Source organism: Gracilinanus agilis, chromosome 3 (genome assembly GCF_016433145.1).
Source record: "Gracilinanus agilis isolate LMUSP501 chromosome 3, AgileGrace, whole genome shotgun sequence".
Classification (NCBI taxonomy): domain Eukaryota; kingdom Metazoa; phylum Chordata; class Mammalia; order Didelphimorphia; family Didelphidae; genus Gracilinanus; species Gracilinanus agilis.
The window spans coordinates 345,269,913-345,290,375 of record NC_058132.1 but is presented as its reverse complement, the minus strand read 5'-3'; positions in this window follow the sequence as shown (position 1 = coordinate 345,290,375).

The following is a 20,463-nucleotide window of genomic DNA, read 5'->3' as shown; positions in this document are numbered from 1 at the left end:
CATTTGTCTCTAGATCTAGTCTCCTTTTTCCATTTCTTTCATAATGTGACAACTTACTGTAGTCCAGGCTGCTAAATTGGCTTAGTGAGTGATTGTTGTTGCAAAGCTTATGGGACATGGATTGCTACAGGAACCTGATTTGATTTGTGAATTTTTTTACTTTTTCTTGTTCCTAGAATTTTTTTTCCTTTCACATTTTTTTAATATTCTGTATTTTCCTCAGAGATTATTTTTTTCTTTTTTTCCTTTTTATTTTTCTTTGGACTTTTTTATGTTTTGAGAATTGATTCATATACCTTATGCCTTGACCATGTATTCCTGTGTGATTCCCATGTGTATCCCTCTATTTTCCTCAGGGGGGAAATGTAAAGTTGTTCTCCTCGGGGGACTATGTAATTTCTGTAAATTTGGACTTGAATTTGACCCTAATTTAGAACAGAAGACTACCTCCCAGAATCCAGAAGATGCCATCAAGATGCATTCAGAGACCACACACTGCACCAAAAGATCCAGAGTCAATTTCGAGACATGGCGAATTTGAACTTTGGGGGGTTGAATGTATTTATTTTGAATGGACACTTTATACCAAAAAAGAGGACTGCCCCCTAAATGGCTTTTGTCAATGCACCGAACATTGGTTTTTTTCTTTCTCCCTTTTATTTCCCTTTTATCTTTGAATTATTGTAAACTTTAATTTGATTATATTTTCATGATCCACTGGGGAGAATTATCTCCCAAAGGATCACAGGGGGGAGTGTAAAGTTGAAAAGACCTTGTACCCCTTTTAAAACTACATTACCCAAACTCCCTTTCACCTTCCTTAAGCCTTTTCCTATTGGTTGTGGGTTTTGCGGGCTGTTTTTGATATGGTTGTTGTGGGCATGGTGACGGGGCTTTTTGGAGAGGAGGCAGCATGGTAAGTGTGAGTTGGGACTATTTCCCTGTGCTTTTAATAAAATCCTTATAAATATCTTACTTTGAAGGCACTGAATATTAATTTTAAAACTTACAAAGCTAATAACTAAGTAATAGTCTTCCTCACAACAGTAGCAAAGAATTGGAAACTGAATTGTCTATCAATTCAGGAATGGCTGAAAAAGATGTGGTTAATTATTGTAATGGATTGTAATATAAGAAATGACCAGTAGGATAATTTAGGAAAAACCTGGAAAGACTTAAATGAACTGATGCAAAATGAAGTGAGCCGAAATAGAAGAACACTGTACACAGTAACAGCAATATTTTTTGATGAACAATTGTGAATGGCGTGGTTATTCTCAGCAATACAGTGACCTAAGACAATCCCAGAGATTCAGAATGAAAAATATCATCTGCCTTCAGAGAAATAACTGATGGAGTCTGAATGTAAAACATTCCTTATTTAACTTTCTTCCTTCTTTTTTTTGTTAGATATATCTTCCACAAAATGGCTAATATAAAAAATGTTTAATGTGATTGCACATGTAAAATCTATATTGAAATTGCTTACTATTTCAGGGAGAAGGGAGAGACGGGAGGGAAGGAGGAAAAGGAGAATGGAAAGGGAGAAGAGAATTTGGAACTAAAAAAATTTTTAAGTGAACATTAAAAAATTTTTTTAAATTGTGTTATCAGGCTCAAAAAGAGCTTTTCAGAATTTCAGTCTAAGTATGTTCATATCCTCTTTCAGGTAATTTGGGACACTGGCTTTGTTTTTATCATCTGTTTAGATTTTAGGAAGGTGAAATTAATTATTTTAATCAGTGTTTTGCTTCAGGTCTCTTTTGATCTATACTTACCCTAATATCTATAGTCATAGTCAGTGATGCTTGTAATGATTCAAAGTATCCCTTTCCTGATGGTATAGCATAGCACCTACTTCTCTTATAAGTTGACTAAGACAGAAGATGTCTGTGCTTTGTGGGAGAAATCCCTTGTTTAAGAGCCACATTAAGGTATGTAGACACTATCTGGAGGGATTCATATCTGGAGGGATTTGGTAGACTTATTGGGATCATGGAATCGCAGATTATAGGTTCAGTGAGTCTAGAGATCACCTCATCTAAGGCTTACTTTACAGATGAGGAAATTAAGGTTCAGAGAAGTTAAGTGATTTTCCCAAGTTTAAACAGATTATAAGTGCCAGATGTTAACCAAAGCCATAGGATTATTGCTTTTTTTAGGTATGAGAGACTTTAGAAGCCACACAGTCCTTTCCAATTGCTCAAATGTATTTACCTTTTCATGTTTCTCTTGACTCCTGTGTTTGTGTTTTAAAATTTCTACACAGTTCAAATATTTTCATCAGGAATGTATAGAAGTCCTTTTTTTAAAAATTGTAAGTCTATATCTTTTGCCACTGGAATTACTGTATTCCTACCTCTTCTCTAATGTAAAGTGATAGCTAATAGATATCATGTGATCCCAACTACGACTCCTTGATATTTGAACTCTTTCTGGATGTTTGCTATATATATTTTTTTCTTTGACTTGTAAGTTCTGGATTTTGCCTAGGATGTTCCTACAAGTTTTCATTCGGTTTCTGAAACATGGAATGCAGGCTCTTTTTTCCCTCCAAGGAAGAAATGTCATGGCATTCAAATAGTTCAATGATTTTTATACTTTTTCATCCTTGACATGTTTTCCAGGGTCCATTTAAAAAAATACAAAGTACCTTATTTTTTCTTTCATTTTTGAAAGGCTTTGACTTTTACTTTTTTCTTTCTGTGTCATGGTATTATTAATTTCTGTTGTGTCCATTCTAATTTTCAAGGAGTTTGTTCTTTGGCTAAGATTTTGTGCCTCTTGTACTAAGCTATAAATTCTTAGTCTTCTCTACTTTCATTGCTTTGCTAATTCAATCTTCTAAAAAAAAAACAAGACAAGAAAAGGAGTTAGGAGGAGGAAAAGGGCATGGTAAAGTCTTTCATGCATGTTAATAGAAAAGAAAAAAATTGTCATATTTTTGATGAGCAATTTATGAGGCCATATGCAGTTATCTTACAAAAAGTATCAGAAAAATATATAATGCATAAGGTTCTCCAATTTTGGGGAGGAAAGCAAAAAATGGAGACTGTACTTATAGTTTCAGTAATCATAATCATAACAACAACAATAATAGCAATGTTGGTTTAATATATCTACCTAGCTTCCAAAAGAAGAAATTCATACTGATTCATTACTTTGAACTATAAAGTGAGTCATGTAATAATTAAAATGGGTTTGAGAAGTATAAGAATTTTTAAAAATTATTGTGGTTGCCATTTATAAAAATTAGCTCTTAAGTAATGAGGCTGTTAGTAGCTTTAGTAGCTTTATAACAGCAAGGTAGAGATAGAAAATGGGGAAATGTAGGAAGGAGACAGAAAAATACTGCCTAGCTAAATATCCTAAGTCTGGATCTGAGTGCCTCCAGACCAAAGAGAGCATCCCACTGAAGACAGGAGAAGAGCCGAAGAGCCAGTATCTCCGGCCAGGATCTCCTCAACCAAAGCAAGTCAAGAGCCACCAACTCTGAATCCAAGGCAGAACTGAATGCCTAATCAAGCTGAGTCACACCAGAGTGAACCACCCAAAGACTGAGCCTCCAAAAACCCAGCCACCAAAAGACTCCAAGGGTCCAAGAGGCTCCTGCTTATGCACAGTTTTCTCCACCCATCAGCTCTCCCTGTCATATCTCAGGAATCAATCAAAGTTTCTTAATTTGCCTGCGGGGGGGGGGGGGAGAGGGGGAAAGGAGGGAGGGGGCAGTGCTTGTGATCTTTGAGGTGTGAACTTCCTTTTCTAGTAAAGGATTCTTCAAGTATTTGACTAAGTGTGAAAGGTGGGACATTCCAAGTTCTTGATTGATTAAGTTAAATAAACAAAGGGAGTTTAAATTCTGTTTCATAGCCATAACAGCTAAAATTAGGCACTGGTTAATAAATCAAAGGCTATCCAGGACAAATAGCTATGCCTGTGTTCTTTTTATGTTTCTCTTCCCCACTGGTAATATGGTAAAATGTGGGAGAGCATCATTGTGCATAAAGAGAAAAAATCTTTCTTCTTACTTACTTTACTATTATTCTATTTAATTAAATGCTTTTGGGGGGATTTTGAACTAGAAATCACTGGTCAGGCTGTTAAAAGAAAACCCTGGTAGAAGTTCATGAGGATAAATTTGAGTGGATGTGAATCAGAATCAAATTTTAAAAGCTTGAAGAGAGCATGATCTAAGAATTCAAGGCTGCCATTGGTCTCACAAAGGAAATTTTAAAATGGTATGATGGAGCCAAAACCTGACAATATATCAAGTTTGGACAGGATTAATGTAGAAGAACAGAAATCAAGAGGCCTGCAAATATGAGAAACAGTGGCTTAACATTTCACAAAATCCATTGATTTAGAAAATTCTTGTAAACTTGAAATCATCTCAAACTTTCCTGTTACCAAAGATAAGCAATATGGAAGTGGGGGAAAATTATCAGTTGTTTGTTGCTGCAAGCAAGAAAATGCATTATGGGTGTCATTTTAAATTGTATATAAGGAACATTAGAAGACTAGAGTAGAAGATAATAAGCAGGTTTTGGCAGGGATGAATAATGAATGCTATAGAGCAGTGAGCAGTGATGGTGAACCTTTTAGAGATGGACTGCTGAGCCCTGCCCCACCCCCAGAATGAGTGCTGTGCCCATCCCCTCCCCCAGACTGAGTTTGGTGACCCTCTCCCTCACATGCTGGGTATGCCCCCCTCCCTTACCCCACTCAGGGGAAGGAGGAAGTGCTCCCATTGGGCTGCTGGATGGAGGGGTGGGTAAAATGAGGAAATGTCCTCAGCAAGTGTAGAGAGGAGGAGGGGAGTGGTCCAAGTGCTCTGCTCCCTTCTAGCTCTGCCACCTGTCAGCCATCCCCTTACCACCACCACCCCCCATACTTCCATTAGACTGCTAGGGTGAGGGAGGTGAGAGAGGGGGAGAGGAGCAGCTCCACCCAAGTCTCTCTGCCTTTCTGGTAATGAACTCTGGGGGTGGGGGTTAGGGGGAGAGGAGGGAAAGTGGCCAAGTGCCCACAGAGAGCACTCTGTGTGCTGTCTTTGGCACCCATGCTATAGGTTTGCCATCACTGTTAAAGAGAGTACTAAACCATATAAAAGGAGTTCAAATCTTTTACTTGGAAGAATTAGACCCTGGAGTTTTAAAAAAACTCTAAGTGTGATGACTGATGGCCTATATAGTCAGTCAGAATTGGGCTAGCGAGTTACCCTTTTGACCCTTTACCATTTGACCCATATTCCACTGCTGGACATAAACCTCAAGGAAGTTAAAGTCAGAAAGAAAAGTCTCATAAATACCCAGTCACAGAACGCATTTTGTAGTAGTGAAAAAATGGAAACATTGATTAAAAAATGACTAAACAATTGTACATGAATGTAATGGAATATTACCTTAGAATAAGATACAATGAATATGAAGAACTCAGAGAAACAAGGAAAATTGAAACTGCACAGTGATCTGCACAGTGAAGGTAACAGAATGAGGAAAATAATATATAAGATGACGTCAACAATGTAAATTGAAAGAAAAATAATACACAATCAAAAAACTGAGAAAATGCACCTCCCTCACTTCATAACAGAAGTGGGAGACTTTAGGGATGGAATATTGCATTTACTGTCAGATGTAATCAACACATTGGTTGCTTTTGGTGAAGTGCTTCCTCCTCCTGCCCTTTTTTCTTTTCTGAATCCCTTACAAGGAATGACCCAGAGGTAAGGTCAGGGAGAAGGAATATATTTGAAAATAAATATATAAAAGGACATTAGTAAATTTTGTTTAAATTTAAAAGATTTTATTGTCAAAGATTATGTCAAATTATTTGAGGGAAAGAAAAAATTATTCCATAGTGTGGAATACAGGGGATCAGGAGAAGTTTAGAGTGAGGATTAGAGTTAAGGAGGAAAGCATAGGTGGCATGCTTTTCAAATTTGTAGAAAGCACAAAGCTAGAATGACTAACTGGTATGTTGGATGGCAAAATCCAATAGACTGAATCTTACATACCAAAACTTAATAGGAACAAATATAAAGTGCTGCACTCAACTAACTGTTCAAATATAGATTTCAAGGCTAGACTATGTGTGAAAAAGGCTTAGGAATTTTAGATGAAAGGAAACTCTTTATGGGACAATGGTGTGATTTGGCTGCAATAAAATCTAATGCTATCTTTGCCTGCTTTAATAAAAATACAATGTATAGAATGTGAGAGTCTATTATTAGAATTAAAAGAGATAATACATGTAAAAGCACTTTATAAATCTTAAAATTCTGTATAAATATGAGGTAGTAGTGGTAGTAATAGTAGTAGGTGATAGTAGCAGTAGTAGTAGTATCAGCTAATCTTTGCTGGAAGATATGTACTAAGCATTAATTTGAGAATTCAAATCATCATTCCACAGCTTTGTAGAGCTCATCTTCAGAATACTCAAATAGATTTGTGATCTCATTGTTTTGGAAGTTCCCCAATTCCCTCCTGTGATACAAATTGCAACCCATCCATGCCTATCCATCTGTACAGTTCTTGTCTATGTCTTCCCAGAAGTTTGCTCAAGGGAATCTACCCAATGTATTGGAGGCTTCTTTACTTTTTCCTGATGTAGTGAGGGATACCAGTGGAACACTCTGCCTGACCATCTGTCATTCCTTATTCTTGCCATGTGAATAACCCATCATTTCATCCTATCAGACAATATCTTGATGACATCTTTTACTTAATTTCTTTAAGAAAAGAATTTGTAGGCACTGAACACCCTGAGAAACAAATAACAGAGAAAGACTTAAATAGCTTATATTTTAACACACAGACAAACAGTGGTCATTGACTTGGGACTTATCACTGAGTCACTTGTCTATGTACAATTAGACTGTCACAGACTATTGATTTGTCAGAGCTAATATCAGAATCAGTGAAAATAAATAATAAGAAAGAATGAGAAAAATATATGGCACACAACTGAAAGAACTTAACTTTTGAAAACTGGTTAAATAGAAAAGGGACAATAGAAATGACAATGACAGCAAATGTACAAATTTTATTCAGAAGTTTAACCAGTATAAAATGTCACAAGGAGATCAAAAGAGTTCAGCAAGTACCATAGACAACAAATATCTGACTTGTTTGCTAAATGGAGAAAGATATATTTGTAGCTCATTTGTAAATCTTGTGGAAGAGAATGATATAGAGTTTTGAACTTCTAAAGAAGAGAAAAACAGTAGAGGACAAACTTATTTAAAGAGAGTATGGTAAGACATATAACTAAGCAAAGTCATGCCAAGGATATTCAAGGGTAAATATAGAAAATATTTGCAAAAATCATTGTAGAAAGGGGGCAGTTATATGGCTTAGTGGAATGAGAACCAGGCCTGGAGACAAGAGGTCTTGGGTTCACATATGACCTCAGATATTTCCTAACTGTTTGACCCTAGGCAAGTCACTTAACCCCCACTCCCTAGCCCTTACCACTCTTCTGCCTTAGAAGCAGTACACAGTATTGATTTTAAGATGGAAGGTAAGAGTTGTTTTTTGTTTTTTTTTTTTTAATCATTGTAGGGAGCAGCTAGATAGCTTGGTGGATTGAGAGCCAGACCTAGAGATGGTAAACACCCAGGTTCAAATCTAGCTTCAGACACTTCCTAGCTGTGTGACCCTGGACAAGTCACTTGACCCCCATTGCCTACCCTTTACCACTTTTCTGCTTTGGAATCAATATACAGTACTGATTCTAAGATGGAAGATGAAGTTTTCTTTTTTAAAAAATCATTATAGCAAATTATTTTTCTTCATCAAAGACAATGGTACCACTACCACACTTAACATCTAAATCCTGGATATGCTTATAGAGGAGGTGGAAATAGTCAATAAACATTTATTAAGTGCCTACTATGTATCCTGCACTGTGCAAAATATAGGGATACAATAAGAGGTAAAAGACAGTCCATCCCTCAAGATATACACTAATCTACATACAGAATAATTGCTAAATAATTAACAGAAGTAAGACTAGAATTAAGAAGAGTTGGGAAACTTTCCTGTAGAAGGTGGTATTTCAGTTGGGACTTAAGGAAGGAAGCAAGAAAAGTCAAGAGGTAGAGATGATGAAGGAGAGCATTACAGGTATGGATAACAGAGAGTAAAAATGCCTGAAAACTGAGAGATGAAATGTCTTGTTTGTGGAACTGAAAGGAGGCCAGTGTCCCTGCGTCGAAGACTATGTGCCAGGGAGTAAGGTATAAATAAGACTGGAAAGATAGAAAGGGGCTAGGTTATGAAGGGTTTTGAATGCCAATTAGAGGATTTTGCATGTGACTCTGGAAAGGATAGGGAGTCAATGAAATTTATTGACTAGGGTGGTGACATCATTGGACTACACTTTAGGAAAAATCACTTTAGTGACTGTATGGAAGGTGCATTAGAGTGGGGAGAGACTAGAAACAGGAATACCCATTGTAAACTCTTGTAATATTCCAGGTGTGAGGTGTTGAGAGACTGCCCAGAATGGTGGTAGTGTCCGAGGAGAGAAGGGTATGTGTTAGAGAGATGTTGCAAAGATAAAATTTACAGGCCTTGACATTAGTTTGGATCTGTGGAGTGAAAAGTAGTGAGTGAGGAATTGAGAAGAGTACTTTTAAGTTTAAGGAATAGAGGAGTTAGTGGTATTGCCCTCTATAGTAGTAGGGAAGGTAGGAGGAGAGGGAGAGTTTGGGGCAAAGATAATGTGTTCTGTTTTGAGTTTAAGATGTCTACTAGATGTTCAGTTCTAAATGTTTGAAAGGCATTTGGAGATGTGACATTAGAGGTCAGCAGAGAGAGTGGGTCAGAATATATTTAGATTTGAAAATCATCAGCATAGAAATGTTCATTAAATCCATGGGAGCTGATGAGATCACCAATGAAGAAATGTCACTAAAAAGAATAAAGAGGGAAAAGCAGATAGATTGGATCAACTATATATTGAGGAGATTTACACTAGAGGTGACACAATTGGTTGAATATTGAAGGATTGATCTACAAGGTATCTAAAGAAAGAGAAAGTACTAAAGATATGGAAAAAAATGTTGGGCCTTAATATCACAAAAAGATCACTGAGAGAATATTAAGAACTACTGACCTACATGCTTAATCTCTCATCTTTATAAGAACATACTCTAATGGAGGCAATCTGTAATGAGGATAGGAGGGAACAAACAGGTTTTTGGAAGCAACATCTAACAGTAGATGACATCTTACCTTTGCTCAATTGAAAACCATAGAGAATAAAATATCTTGTGCTTATTTTTATTGATTATGAAAAAAGTATTTTATTTGGTAAAATAAAATACTGTCTTATAGAATTGTTTTTGCAAATTAGTTGTCTTCCAGCCATCAAAATCATTAAAATTTGGAACATATAAGAAAACTATCTCTATTCACAACAACCCTCTAATAATAAACATCAGGTAAAATTCTCTCTCTCTCTCTCTCTCTCTCTCTCTCTCTCTCTCTCTCTCTCTCTCTCTCTCTCNGAGACTGCAAGTTTTGAGAATCTTTTGTTCACTTTAGTCTTGAGGGAAAGAGGGAAGAATGAGATTGTCTGACCTAGAAGGAAAATCCTCAGGAGCAACATTGGCTTCAGACATCATAAAACACAAATTGTAGCTAAGACTTTAGCTACAATACCTCAGGCAAGTAGCTAATTGAAAGCTTTTGACACTAGGTGTGCAAGAAGTGACAAATTCAAGTTTGCCCTTCAGGTGGAACTTGACAAGCATCAACATTAACATTTCCATATTCAGACTTAAGCCTGGAAAACACAGTCTGCAAAGGTTCCTGATTTTAAGAACAGATTGAGTGAGATTGCCTCAGAGATCTGTGAGAATAACTTAGGATAAATAATGATTTATAGTAATTGAAGTTTTTCTTTTGTAAGAATTTATCTTTCACATGAAAAGAATGTGAGTGTTTATATTAGATGTACATGTATATTTGTTGTTGTTCGCTTATTTCAGTTATGTCCAACTCTTTGGGACCCTATTTAGGGTTTTCTTGGCAAAGATACTAAAGTGGTTTGTGATGTCCTTTGCCAGCTCATTTTACAGATGAGGAAACTGAGGCAAACAGGGTTAAGTGACTTGCTCAGGGCCACATAGCTAGTCAGTGTCTGAGGCTGGATTTCACTCTAAGTCTGATACCCTATCCACTGTACCATCTAGCTGTCCAATATTTATATATACACATATGTCTGTATATGTCTATATCTATACACACATTTAATATATACATATATGTGCATATGTATATGTATATATGTATCTAATGCAAGCACCCATGAGTTATATATGTGCATATACATCCACATATCTGGAAGAACAATAACTTAGCCCTACCATAACCCTAGGTTCATCTCCAGTTAGAATTTAAATTTGCTGCACAAAGACTCAGAGATAAAGAAGAAGAATCAATAAGGTGCATCTTACAAATCCAATCCTAATAAATGACTACAAATATGTCTTTTTAAAAGATCATATTTCTGTACTGTCTGTGTGACCTTGGGCAGATGATTTAAACTCTCAGTACCCCAAAGTACTCTCTAAGACTATATAAACAACAGAGCAACATAAGACAAACTAGATCAGGTATATTTTACAACAATGTATAGGGAGAGCATTTTTAATCAAACAAGGGAAAGAAGCAGTCATGAATGGTAAATTAGCTCATTTTTATTATATGAAAATGAATAGCCTTTGTACATGAAAACTGGGAAATAAAATTTTGCCAGAGTATATCTTTTTTAAGGGCCCGATAAGCAGGCTATGCAAGCAACTAAAATATGTGACCAAAGCCCATCCACAAAAGATCAAAAGATATGAACAAATGGTTTCGTAAGAAGAAACAGCAACAATATGGGCAACTCTGCTACATAACACAAAAGACAAGAGAAATGTATGTGTCAATATGCAAAGTATGGAAATGTTCATAAAATAACTGTGGTTTCTTCAAAAGTCTGGCTATTTCTTCCATTTTTAAGGAAGGGTCCTCAAGGTGACCATATTTACTCCTTATTCTTCTTTAGATTCTTTTCTGGCTCCAGACATTTTTCTTTGTCTGTCTTTATTTCTCTCCTCCTTTTGAAGACTATAGAGAGCATAAGAAGATTTATAGGAACTAATGCAAATAAAAATAAGTAGAATCAGGAGAACAATATACACAAGTGATTACCATGACAAAATAGAAAGGATAATAACAAAACAATTGAAACTGAATTTTGGGAAATTATAAGACTAAGTTTGATTCCAAAGAAGAGATATGAGGAATTACTCTCCTTTGCATAGTTTGGGGACTATGGAACATTGCATATAATATCAGTCTTTTGGGTTGGGTCAGTTAATTTTGCTGACCTATTCCCTTCCCACCTTTTTTTTTTTATACTTTGTCTCTGAGAGGAGAAACAGTAGGGATATGCTGGGAAATATAAGTAATGTAAAACCAAAAATCAATGGAAATGTATTTTAAAAGATAAATTTCAGATCAAGTAATTCTTGAATTGGTGGAGGGACTTTCTTCAAAGGGAGTTCCTTTGACCAATGAAATCTAAGATCCAGTCCCCAGACAAACAAAAATGAGCATATTTTAAGTAACAGTTTGGAAGAAAGGAGTCAGAAATGAAACGCTGGGGATTTATAGGAATTATGTGGTTAGATCACAGAGCTATGAAATAATAAATAGAATCATAAGTAGATGGCTAGATCAAGAGAAACAAAGAAAAAGAAGACTGCCAAAGAGACCTGAGGATTCTTTTTCATGAAAATTGAAAGAATGAAGAAGGAAGATGACTGAAAGGTTGGGTTGGAGGAACTAAGATTAGCATCAGAAGTGAAACCCTCAGGCACAGCAAGAATTTCAGGAATTAGTTAAGTAGTAATTAAATGACTCCCAACAGTCATTTCAGTAACCCATCTTTGCTTGGGTAGGTGATATCTCCTTCCCTTCTAAAAGTAAAGTATACCATATATAAAAATGTAAGTGAATTAAAATTAATTTTGTTTTGTTAATCTTTAGAAAATGTTGCCACTATTACCTTCTTCAGACATAATTAGGCTCACTGTGGTATACTGTAAAACTAGTTATCATAAGTGTTTACGAGCCCTAATTGGTTATGGAGGTAGTATTTGGAAATATTTTTTCTTCCTGTGATTTCTTTGCAGTTCTGTTCAGGCTTTAGTGAAAGTCTAAATGCTATATGGATGTATAGATTGAATCTATGTTCTAATAGACTAAATGAGTTGCAGCTCTATTAACTTCTCTTTTCAATGGCTTATTCTTTAGGTAAACCATAATACTCACCATCTCTATTTATATTCTGCACTTTTTCTCTTCTATGTCTTTGTTTATATATATATATATATATATATACATATATATATTTTATAACATATATATGTTTTTATAATATATTTTATAACATATTTTTATATTTATATTTATAATTTCTATTTCTATTTTATATTTCTATTTCTATTTTTATGGCATATATAACATATATGCGTTACATATATGTTATATATATTTATATAGTTCTCTAAATCTGAAATGGGCAGTTGGTCATTCAGGAGATAGAGCTCTAAGCCTGGAGTCAGGAAAACATATTCTGAAGTTAACTCTGGCCACAGATACTTTTTAGCTGTGACTCTGGGCAAGCCATTTAACTCTGTTTGCCTCAATTTCCTCATCTGTAAAATGAACTGGAGGAGAAAATGACAAACAACTTTGGTACCTTTACTGAGAAAACCCAGAATGGGGTCATGAAGATTTGGACATGACTGAAACAAATGAACAACAAAAATCTGGAATGTCCTTTCTTCTATTTGAAATAAGACATTTCTCAAGGCCTAGCTTAAAAGCCATGTTCTCCATGAAATCTTCCCTGTTTCTCCCAGTTAGAAGTAATTATTTCCCAGAAAAAGTCCTTTTGATCCAATATTGGGGGCCATCAACAAGCATTTTTTCCCTTAAATGAGTACACTAGAAAATTCTAGTGGTTTATGAAGAGAACATGTGTATAAAGACATTTGAGACCTCAGCTTTCATAGAAACATAAAGTTTACTAGAGTTTATATAAAGTATTCAAATTTGGCAGGAACAGAGAAAAATAAATGGAACATAGGTCCAAAGAGGTGGTTTTGCAAAAGATTATGAGGAACAGACTTTAAAGGCAAGGAGGAGTTTGGAATGGATTTGGTAGGCAATTGACAGTAAATTTTTGAGACAACACTGGAGTGTTGTGCTTGAAGTTGGAAGATGTATGTTCAAATCCATTTCTTTGACGCTTTCTAATTGTATAACACATTTCAGTTATAATCTTTCTGAGCCTTAGTAAAGTGGGAAAAATGGTATCAGTAGTAGTTGCCTCAGAAGATTATAGTGAGACTTGTGAAATAATTTATAGGAAACTACTTGTAGTTGTTGGACAGTGGTGTCTGGCTCTTCATGATTCCATTTGGGGTTTTCTTGGTAAAGATTCTGGAGCAGTTTGCCATTTCCTTTTCCAGCTCATTTTACAGATGAGGAAACTGAGGCAAAGAGTTAAATATCTTGCCTAGGGTCACACAACTAGTGTCTGAGGCCAGATTTGAACTCAGGAAGATAACTCTTCCTGACTCCAGGTGTGGTTCTATATTCACTGTGCCAATCAGCTGCCCTTATGTAAAATAGGACTTACAAATTGTAAAGTGTTGCATAAACATCAGTTATTATTATCTCTCTAATTGTGAACAAACTGCATAATCTTTCAGAGCCTTGCTTTCCTCATCTGTAAAATAAGGATAATAATGCTTGTGCTGCCTAATGTTGGAGCTTGTAATGAGGGAGATGCTTTTCAAACCCTAAAGTGCTTTGTAAATGTGAATTATTATGGTTGAACTCTGGAAGGTGTGGCATCCATGTTTCTGAGAGGGGTTCAAGCTGCATCACAGAATTCCATACTGACCCCCAGAACTCTAAGGGAGGGGGCAGTTAAAGGCAGTTGGAGTCCTGGTATAAAAGCCAGGTCACCCCTCTTGCAAGGGTCCTGACACTTGGCTCTTGGCTCTGGGGACACAGGTGTAGCTCCTGGGGCTGAGACAGTCTCTGACATCCAGAGCTGCTTTGCCTTGATAGCTAATCACAAAGATAGACCTTCAAGCAAAATCACAGTCTACGTTCAGTTAGCAGTTTAGGTTTTAGAAGGAAGATTATTTAGAGGCTTAGAAAGGAGTTCAGCCATTCAAGATACATCTCCCCCCACCCCCTGGAGGAATGTGTGGTTAGCCTGCAGTTAATAGTTTTAGACAGATTACCTTCCCTCCTCTTTCCTTAAACTGATTCCCTTCTCCTGTTCCCTGTAATCATTAAATTCATTTAGTTTGTGAAAAATAGAACTGGTATCCAGTTAACTTGGGGTCATACTTACTACCTTCCTTTCACCAAGCCAAGTAATACATCCTAGCTGGAGCACCAGCTGTCTCTGCTCTAGAACCTGTGGTCTGATCTGAAGTAAAATATTTCTATCCTGTGAGAGAGTAATTCAAACAAAGAAAGTTATCATCACAAGTGGTTTAGTCTCTATCCACTTACTATCTTGGCCCAGGATTTACCAAGCTTGTATAACCTCCATAACCAGCTCTGAAAGTATTCTGTTAACTGATTTCCAACTGATTCCAGTGAGGGGGGAGGTGAAGGAGTACTCCACAGGCTCCTGCCCCTCCCATCCAGTCCAGTTTATCTGCATCTCCTCTGATCTGGGACTGGGGTGAATCCATTGCCATCTGACCCCCTAATCTTACAGTTTGGCCAGTCAGCCTAGGAGTTTTTGAACCTGAGGGAGAAAGTTTCATCATGGCTAACCCTCTTAACAGAATGCTTGTCACACTTGGGTACACTTCAGTGCTGCTTTACAGTCTTTGGAGAGGATGTTCAACTCTCTGGCTTGTTACAATCCCTCAATTTTTCATAGAAGTTTTCAGGATGTATGACTCATGCCAATGGCTGACTATACCCCTGGGAGAAGCTCTGGCCAATGTACCATCAGGGATGGCCATGACAGTATCATTCTATGGGGTTTTTATGCTATTGGGGAAGTTTTTAAGCTTTACTTTTGGGAAGGCAGAAGTTACTAACCCTGCTATAGAAACTTTAATAGAACAAATGAAGGTGTTAATAAAAATAAACAAGCAGATAAGGGAAGGCAAGGAGCTAGATGCATAGACCATCATGCAACTAGAAGTAATTGAGGGAAAAGTTTTAACAAATAAGGAAGAAAGCAAACAAAAGGCCAATGAGACAACCAGCACTGAACAACAAATTATAGGGGCTGAAGCAGCTCCTGTCACCATTTTACCCATCATGGATAGGGCTATGGTTCAGCCAGACTCAGGGATTGTGCATGTGAAGGGCTATAAATCATTCTCTGGGGGTGATTTAGAGATTTTGAAAAGGTTTCCCCAGTTCTACATAAATACACATAAGTCAATTAAAGAATACAAAAGGGCTATCCATCTGTACATCCCACCTTCAAAGACATGAAGTTGCTTTTGTCAGAACTGTACATGCCTAGTGAGAAAGCAAAGTTTATAGCTGAGATTAGGAGCAACCCCAACAAAGTCTCTTGGCCTGAACAACATCAAGACTTAGAGTTATCGTCCCATGCCAACATGGCATATCTGAAACGTTATAGGGAGGACTTCGCAGAAGCGATGCATCTGCATGCATGTTGCTCCAATGCATGAGGATCCTTTGAAAAGCTTAGGCAAGGAGAACACCCAAGCCTTTATTTAGATAGGCTCTTGGAGGCAGGAGAAATAATTTTGGGCTTTAGGGACATGACTATAGAAGACAACATTTAACACATTAGGTGTCAGTTTGTAAAGGTAGTGCAACTCCCGTACAGTCATACTTTAAGTTACATTGCCCACAGTGGGAGACCATGCCCATTGAGGATCTTAGGAAGACAGCTGCCTATGTTCATGAGTTTAGGGAAAATGAGCCTAAACAGCCAAAGAGCTCAGAAAAAGACAAATAAATTGCTGACTTGAAAAGACAACTGAAAGAGGCACAAAAGGCAAAGGAAATTGAGGAAATAAAGAACATGGCTCTAATGTCACATAATCAGAGGAGCCAGAGTAGGCCAAGGTAATCTTTTAATAATAATGACAACAACTCTGTGAAAATATGTTTCCTGTGCCAAAGATTAGGCCATATTGTCAGGAACTATAGATTCAAGTCACAAATAAATTTTAACAGTAAGAACAATTACAACAGCAATAGAAGAAATACCTATTATAATTCTAGATATAATAATAATAGCAACAACAAGGACAATAACAACAAATATAGCGATAAAGTAAAAGCAAGATGTTGTGATCATACCTGTGCTAGCTTTAATAATTTCCCTAGTTTGTCCAAGATGGAGGAATAGGTGTCCCAAGGAGAGAGGTCACATACTAACTTATGAATCAAGGAAGCAGCATTAGTTGTTGCAGTAACATACAAGGGCTGTTGCAGGGATAAGACAGAGAAAAGTGAGAAAGAGAAACTGGGAGAAGTCATAAATTATGGGCTGGTGGATGTAACACAAAGTTACAAAGGAAAGACTGAAGAAGAGTTGCATATGGAGTAGGATATATTAGAAATAAAAGAGAGGATTTATGGGAAGAAAAGCAGTAATTTGGGGAGTGATGAAAGAAAAGCATTTACATCTACACATAATCTTGATTCAAGCTTGATGGAAGTAGCATTCATTAATTCTCACTGTATTAGAGAAGAAACATCATTATGTAGTAAGACTGGATTGTTTACATCAATCAGTAGTACAGCAAGGCAAAACAAGAAGGGCAATGATTTTAGACAGGTGTTCTAATGGGGATCTCATACAGACAGACATTGTCAACAGGGGAGATAAGATCCTGCAGACCATTGAGAAGGAAAGTGAAAATTTCTCTGACACAGGCACAACTTCTTATCCATCACTAGCTAGAGAAGCTGAAAGAGAAAGTGAAAAGTCTAGTTGCTACAATAATTAAGAGACTCTGCAGCTGGATCCCACTGCTAAGGAATTTTTACCAATCTTAGCTCAGGGACAGTTGCATCAAGATGTAGCACACTTTCAAGCCTGTGGAACTCTAAAGAAAGCTGCCTTTGGAGTAAATTTTGAGTCAATGCATTTAAAGGAATTCAATTAAAAAAATGTCAGTACCCAAGAGAGAAACAAAATAACACCAATAGGAACAAAGAAAGAATCTACAACACTGACTTTGTTTCCTATGCAAAGTACATCTGCTGTTAAGTTTCCTGCTACTGACTTAGAGTCTAGAGGTCAAGAGCAAGAAAAAGGCATAGACTCACAGGATTGGGATGAAATCATGAACCAAGAATACATTCCCAATTCTGAAGAATTTCTTTTAATGCAAAGAATTACCTCTCCTGAATCTAACTTTGCACAAACCAAGCAAAGCATGTTCAGTGAAGAGCAGGACACTCTACCTTACTCATGGTCTGAGACAACAGAGATACAACTCGACACTGATAGGTCCATGAACAATGGAGAAATGCAGACTAAGGCACAGAAAATCCAAAAAGCCATATTTAAAGGGGACATACCATTATTACAATCACAGAACCCTGAGCCAGCACAAACAGAAATCCTAGAAGAAGATAAATGGGATTGGGTGACTATAGGGGGCCAGCCCCCTATATGGTTTTGGGGTCCATGTTGGTGGCATAGGATGGTTAAGGCAGAAGAAAGAAAATGAGAACAACTAGACTAGTGGTTAGCCCATGCTGTTCTGAATTCTGTGGGCTTGGGAGTTTATTATATACTGATTTCAAGCAAAGAACACAAAAAGAGTCACAGTTGTGAGGGGGTAATAAATCACACATAACCCATTGAAGTCTAAAGAGTAAAGGTGCAAAGACAAATGGTCAAATTTCAACCACCAACTTAGTAGGGGATAATTCTGAGAGAGGAAATACCCCATGGAGATGCTCAACAGTCGAATCCTGCATTTGGCCAAATGAAGTCCAGACTAAAGGAGCCAGTTCTAATCTGAATATGCAATCTTATCTAAGTAACATTTGTTAGGATTCAGGCTTCTCAATTATCAAGGAAAGGAATCATCAACTCAGTAGATGCTGGTCTACCACTTCAAAGCTCTCTAATAAGAATTCTAAGAAAGGTGGGGATCAAAAACTGAGTCAAAAGAGGAGCCTCAGATTTTTATCTTAGATGGCTCATTCTGTCTGCATCCTGACATGCAGTGCAGAAAAATCATACACACAGTTTTACTTGCCGATGATTTTGTAATGGGATCCAGATAAAATATCTGTTACAGACTCTGTTTCTCTAAATGACTCCTAATAGCCTCTTGGAGGGATCAAGTTGTTTTTGGATTAACCTACCTGCTGGTACCAGAGCTTTTCGGGGCTCAGGTGACCAGAACCAAACACAAAGACTGCCTCAGTCTGGATTGGTCATGTAGGGAATCCAGATAACAGGTCCTAAATTTGATCCTATTTCTCCAATGGCATTTCTACATCCAACGGCTCTCAACAGTTGACATTGGTGTAGAAGCAACTTTAGTACTTGTCAATCAATCAGCTAAAGGCAGGGACATAACTGTTGGTTATGGTGAAGATAGAGGACCAGATCTATCCAGCTCTAACTGACACTGGAGCAACTAGACTTGTGCTAAAATCTGCATTAGAAAATTGTACCTTAATGGGGTCTGTGAGAGTTAAAGGAGCCATTGGGCAAATGGAGTTGGTGCCCAAGCTAAGATCTAAGATGGTGAAGATAGGCCCAATGACCTGGGATCATTCATTTCTGTTGATACCTAGATGTCCATCCAATCTCCTGGGGAGGCATATCCTCTGTAAATTAGGAGCTACTATCCAATGTTATAAGTCAGGCCAAATATTCCTATATTTACCCAAACAATTACTCAAGCACCATCCCTTGCTGTTCCTGGGGAAAGTGGAAGGTGGTGAAGAAGAACATCACATGGGGAGTATCTTTGAAACACCTGAAGATATCCTAGAGGTGGTTTGGGCAAAACATTCAACTGATGTAGGAATCTTAAAATCTGCCACAACTGTCAAGATCGAGGTGAAAGAAGGCACTCCACCTAGAATCCCTCAGTACAGGTTGAGTAAAGAAGTGACAGAGAGTATCAAGCCTATCATCCAAAGTCTTCTGGAGCAAGGCATTTTGGTCTACACCATATTTGAGTACAACACACCCATAATGCCTATTAAAAAAACAAAGGAAGATGCAAACGGCAAAACACAGTGGCAATTTGTGCAGGATCTGAGAGCAGTCGACAGCTTTGTTAAAAAGGGACATGCAGTGGTACCTAGCCCAGACAACATCATTGCTGAAATTCCAAACATTGCAGCATGGTTTACCATCATGGACTTGTGCTGTGCCTATTTTACAGTGCCCCTGCATGAGTCCAGTCAGAAGATTTTTGCATTCTTCTGGGAGGGAAAACAGACTGTTGGACAAGAATTCCACAAGGATTCTCAGAAAGTGCAAATATCTTTTGCCAGATCCTGCAGAAAGACCTTGAATCAATCATTTTCAATGAAAGTAAACTAGTGCATTATGTTGATGATCTTTTGCTTATGTCACCAAATGCTCAAGTGTGTCAAAGGGACAGTAAATATCTATTGCAAGAGCTATGCAAAAGAGGACACAAGGTCTCAAAAGCCAAACTGCAATGGATTATGCCTAAGGTCAAATACCTTGGCTTTGTGTTGGAAAAAGGTTCAAGAAGATATCCCAAAAAAAGAGTTGCAGATATGCAGAAGCTGAGCATGCCTAAGACCAAGAAGCAGCTCTGTGTGATTTTAGGAATCATGGGTTACTGTAGGCAGTGGATTCCAGGATATAGTCTGATCTCAAAACCTCTGACAGACTTCACTAGGAACACTATCTCAGAACCTTTGAAACTTACATGAGAGCACAAGCATGCTATTGAAAAACTTAAAGCAGTTGTCTTGACAAGCCCTGCACTTGGAATCCCTGACCATGCAAAACCATTTCATCTGTTTGTGCATGAGGACAAGGGAATAGCTAGTGCTGTATTGGTGCAAACTCTTGGGGATCAGTTTAGATCTATTGCCTATTATAGCTCCCAGCTAGATGTTGTGGCTCGTGGGATGCCACCATGTATGAGTGCAATTGCAGCTGCTGCCCTAATGGTGAAAAAAATCTTCTGATCTGGTTTTGGGATGCAGGATCATGCCGTATTCACCTCATCAAAAAGATACCATATTGAAAAAACAACAATCTGCAAGCTTTTACACCTCAGCACTTATCCCAATATCAAATTGTGTTGCTGGGCAATGAAAACTTGACTTTTTGTCATTGCAAGGAGATCAACCCAGCCACACTAATGCCAGACTTACCATTAGAAGGAGAACCCATCCATAGTTGTGTAGA